General features: G+C 37.4%; 1 pseudogene; it reads right to left on the reverse strand.

Moving 5' to 3' along the window:
• Nucleotides 1–3,514: 3,514 nt before the first annotated feature.
• LOC136328792 (large ribosomal subunit protein eL42-like) lies at nt 3,515–3,814 on the reverse strand (annotated as a pseudogene).
• Nucleotides 3,815–5,640: the final 1,826 nt, after the last annotated feature.

Genomic DNA, 5,640 nt, shown 5'->3' on the forward strand with positions numbered 1-5,640 from the left:
GTAGTTACCAGGCTTGCAAATTTGGGAAACTACTAACTTTTCAAAAACTACTAACTTTTAAAAGAATCTGTACTACGAAAACAAAAGTCCAAGCCTGGCTTTAAACTGTCGGATTACTCAAACCCAGAATAATACCAGCCCTCAAATTTGGCCCTGGCCGGTTGGCTCAGCGGTAGAGCGTCGGCCTGGCGTGCGGGGGACCCGGGTTCGATTCCCGGCCAGGGCACATAGGAGAAGCACCCATTTGCTTCTCCACCCCCCCCCCTTCCTCTCTGTCTCTCTCTTCCCCTCCCGCAGCCAAGGCTCCATTGGAGCAAAGATGGCCCGGGCGCTGGGGATGGCTCCTTGGCCTCTGCCCCAGGGGATAGAGTGGCTCTGGTCGCGGCAGAGCGACACCCCGGAGGGGCAGAGCATCGCCCCCTGGTGGGCAGAGCGTCGCCCCTGGTGGGCGTGCCGGGTGGATCCCGGTCGGGCTCATGCGGGAGTCTGTCTGTCTCTCCCCGTTTCCAGCTTCAGAAAAATACAAAAAAAAAAAAAAAAAAAAAGAAAGAAAAAGAAAAAAAAAATTTGTACCAGCTGGGACTGGTTTGCAAATGCCACACTACCACTAGAAAAGACATACCCTCCAATGTCCATCTTAAATATGGCTAAGAAAAAAAAAAGAACAAATAAGACCCATCCTAAAAGTGAAAATGGGTACTGTCAATTTGGGTGATCAAGGATCTTACTTTTCTTGCAGGTCATAGGTTCTTGATATTTGTGTCCAAGTGGACACGATGACTACTGTCACCCTGTGACACCAGTGTTACTTACCTTACTCATCCCCTTTCTCTATAGAGGTTTATTCTCTTTTATTTGTTGTTTATTTGTTTAAGGGCATCCACCTGACGATCATAATGTGCTGGGGTGAATACTGTCAGCAAACCAGCAAGAGCAACATCTGGACCTGGATAAATCTTGGGTTGTGTCCTCAGGGCATGTCACTCTCACTAAATATATAAAGGAAGAAAGGTATGGGTATATATGTGGTGGCTAAAATATTCGATTGTAGTGACTATTACTGAGTGCTTACTATGTATTAGTCTCCCCTTCTCTCCTTACATCATGAATACTTTTATTTAGATTTCCATTCTTTTTATAAAATCCATGTGGTCAGAGGAAACTGTCCATTTCAAACTCCAGGTGGTTATTATAAAAAGAAGAATAATTTCTACTCCCTTCCCACAGCAATTGACTTAAGGACTTAGATGAAATAACAAGGATATGACATTCCTCTAGCCTCAACCTTTTTTTTTTTTTTTTTTTTTTAAGAAATAGCTATGCATCTCAACCTTAGGCTATGAGAACAGTGAAAATTTGTTGGGTATTTTGGGGAAAATATTTTCAAACTTTTAAGTGCTCATTTTTTAAAAATAGATATCATGGTAGGTGGAGGTGAAACCAGTAACTTCCACAGCTATTCCACCATAAGGAGTAAATCCTTAGGACAAAGTCAAAGTAAAAAGAGGATGATAGTTTAAGGAACGAAAAAACAACAACAGAAACAAAACTGGGTCACCGAATCCATCCACCTACCCTGCAGTTTTATATAAGCCAATATAATTGCTTAGTTTTTAATCGAGTTTGGAGTGGATTTTCTGTTATTTGTATCTAAATTACCCTGATAATGATACACAAGATTAAGAATTGGATGGCATGCGAATGAAGATTATGAATAACATTTCTAGAAGAGTTGTTGTTTGAGATGCTACTGAGAGAAAAGTATTACTTTGCTGAAGATAAGGTAGAGGAATTTGGGGTAGATGGCTTAGCATTTAGAATACCTTAGTACCCTTATGTCATGTGAAGTCTCCTAGAGCAGTGGTTCCCAACCTTTTTTGGGCCACGGACCAGTTTAATGTCAGAAAATATTTTCACGGACCGGCCTTTAGGGTGGGACAGATAAATGCACAAAATAAAATTATGCGACCGGCGTAAAAACTGTGGTATTTTAAAATATAATTGTCGAATTTACGAGACAAGCATCAAGAGTGAGTCTTAGATGGATGTAACATCATTTTTTAAAAATAAAACATCGTTCAGACTTAAATATAAATAAAACGGAAATAATGTAAGTTATTTATTCTTTCTGTGTGGACCGGTACCAAATGGCCCAGGACCTAGAGGGATATAGCTTAGCTCACCTCAGAAAGAGAAGATTCAGTGGCCATGGGTGTGCCTAGGTTAGCTTCAGGACATTAAAGGGAGTGAGGTCACAAGACATTGGGCACTATAAAGTCATACCAAATTTGGTTGACATCCTCTGACATAACATCATTCTGTACAGAGCAGAGAACTGGAGCAACAGAGATTTAATAACCAACCATTTGGTGATTCTTGACAACAGTGATACAGAAGACAACAGTAGCAAAACAAATGCTAAGAACAGTTGGGTCAGTATCAACATGGCAACTAAAAGAGCTGGGGACACAAGGGCTAATTGAATCAATAAAACCAGAAATGCTTAAGATGATAAATGGCAACTAGCAACTAACATCCCTCTATGGTGCTGGGGGGGAAAAAGAGACGTTGAGGGCTGTGCTAAAGGAGAACACATGTCCCATTTAAAGAAACTGCTGCTCCTCGGCTCCTGCAAGCTCCTTCCATGCAGGACAGTGGGTTGAAATCACCAGACCTTCTGATTTATGAAACTGCAGATTTTTATGAGAAACTTTCTTATTTTAAAATTTTGACAACTAATTCAAATCTAAATTTGAATTGTATGCCTATACTAGGCAGACTAAAAATCAACAACAACAAAAACAACTGAAACTCAACGTATTTGAAGGCTGGATTGGTTCCTACAGCCATCGGTTTTCTACATATACCTTAGGGGAATTTTTAAAGAACTAATATTTCTTATAGTAGAGATATTATTTTCTGAAGTTCAGAAAATTTTAGTTTCACTTGTATATTTTTTTCTTGCTATTAAACTCCAGAAAATATGAGTTTAGTAATTTTTCTTAAAAATGTCACATAAATTTGAGTACTTTTTTTTTTTTTTTTTTTTTTTGGACAGAGACAGAGAGAGAGAGTCAGAGAGAGGGACTGACAGACAGGAAGGGAGAGAGATGAGAAGCATCAACTCTTTGTTGTGGCACCTTAGTTGTTCATTGATTGCCTTCACAGATGTGCCTTGACCAGGAGACTACAGCAGACCAAGTGACCCCTTGCTCAAGCCAGCAATCTTGGCCTCAAGCTGGTGAGCCTTGCTCAAACCAGATGAGCCTGTGCTCAAACTGATGACCTGGGGATTTCGAACCTGCATCCTCCGTGTCCTAGTCCAACGTGCTATCCACTGCACCATCGCCTGGTCAGGCTTGAGTGCATTTTTTACACAAAATACAAGCAATATGTATTCTTTCTTTTGTAGATATGTGGTCATCCCTGCAACATTTGTTTAAAAGTCATTCTTTTGTTCTTTATTGTTTATCCTGAATATTTTATTGTTTTATAATAAAACAAATTATGAAGCTTAGAACTGGATCATGTAACCCTTTCTCTACTTATCTCTTCCCAGCTCAAAATGCTCGCAATCTCTTAATAGCCAACATTCCCTTAGATCTACAATTGGGATCGACACATTCAGGCTTCAGCACAATCTTCTTTGTAGTTTTAGCCTTTCTGAGGAAAATCAGCTTAGTCTTCCCACCATAGCCACTCTGCTTCCTGTCATAGTGCTGCTTTGCATACAGAGAATCCTTGCCCTTCTTGTACTGTATTACTTACCACACTTCTTACAAAACCTCTGGCAGATGTTAGGAACATTCACCATGTGTGCAAGGGTCCCCATATTAAAGTATCAAAAAAGTCTATTCTTTTTCTCACTAAATAGTCTTGGCACCTGTGTAGAATATTAGTTGGCCCTTAAACTAAGCTTTTATTTTTGGAATCTCAGTTCTGTTGATTTACGTGTCTTTCCTTCTGCCTGTACCACTTGTCTTGAATACTGTAGCTCTGTAGTAAGTTTTGAAACTGAGAAGTATGAATCCTCCATGTTTGTTTTTTTTAGAGATTATTATAGCTACTCTGGATTCCTTGCATTTCTCTAGCAATTTTAGGATTAGCTTGTCAATTTCTGCAAGAAAAAAGGCACCTGGAGTTTTGAAAGAAATTGCATTGAATCTGCAGATCAATTTGGGAAGTATTACCATTTTTAGTATTAAGTTTTCTGATGAATATGGGATATATTCATATTTCTTTAAAAAATATTTTATAGTTTTCAGAATGCAAATATTGTACTTATGTTGTTAGGTTCCTAAGTTTTCTAACTATATTGTAAATTACTTTTTAATTTAATTTTCAGATTTTTATTGTTATTGTATAGAAATACAATTAATTTTCTAAACATTGATTTTCTATTCTACAGCAATATTAAACTCATTTATTATTTCAAAGATATTTTTTGGTGTGAATTTCTTAGAATTTCCTATATGCCAGTTCATGTCACTGACAAATTGAGAAAAATTGCTTCTTCCTCTCCAGTCTAGATGCATGTATTTTTTTATTTATTATTGATTTTTTTTTTTTTTTTTTTTTTTTTTTTTTTTTTTTTTTTTTTTTTTTTTTTTAGTGAAAGGAAGGGTGAGAGCAGGAGAGAGAAACAGGAACATCTGTTCCTGTATTTGTCCTGACCAGGGATCAAACCAGCAACCTTTGCACTCTGGGTCGATGTTCTAACCAACTGAGCTATCTGGCCAGAGCGCATATATTTATTTTTCATGCCTAACTGTCCTGGTTATAATTTCAGTACACTCATGCCAATTTCCCTTTTTTGTCATAATTTTGTCATAGTCTTAAAAACAATGTGCAAACTGAACTACAAATAAAATGCATATTAATTAGAATTCATAATTAAATCATGGACTTATAAGAAACAAAGTTCTGTCTTGCACTCAGATTAGGCACATAATAAATGTTTTTGAAAACTGAGCTAGTGAACTCTAAATATTTTCGTATCTCTCTACTACCTCTATCACTTTGGAGATTTCTTCACACATGTCTGTTCTTTTGTAGAAAGATTTCTTGATGCACTAATTACGTAGTTTTACAAAAATTGTGCGTGCATGACAATTCATACAAACATTTCTGCTGCTACTATCCTCAGGTAACATTTGAGCACTGGGGGACACAGAAGTCATATTTTCCTGCGCTCTGCTGGTAGGTGTATCCCAAACTCCTGCTGTTATTAGATTTCTTATAAGAGGAATACACAACTGGTTCTATCATCCTTTTCTCCTCTAAAGGATTGTAAAAGTTCTCAAGGCCAATAGAAAAATAAAAGCCTTTGAATAAATTTATCTTCTTCAATGAACTTTAAAGCCTAAGGCCTAAATGTAAAAAGCTCCAAAAGTTCAAGGCTTTTTATCTCAAAAACATCAATAACCAATGATTGGCCTCTTTTTGTTCTTTTTTTCTCCTGCATTCTGTTGTACCAGCTCTTTCAAATGACAATAGAGTCTTCATTGCTTAGCTGTCTGGTGAATGGTCACATTTTCAAAAAAAAAAAAAAAAAAAAAGGGAGAGAGAGAGAAAAAAAAACCACTACTGGGAGGGGGAGGTAAACACCAACTAAAATCTAGAATTACTAGATATAAAACA

The sequence above is a fragment of the Saccopteryx bilineata genome, chromosome 3, assembly GCF_036850765.1.
Source record: "Saccopteryx bilineata isolate mSacBil1 chromosome 3, mSacBil1_pri_phased_curated, whole genome shotgun sequence".
Lineage (NCBI taxonomy): Eukaryota > Metazoa > Chordata > Mammalia > Chiroptera > Emballonuridae > Saccopteryx > Saccopteryx bilineata.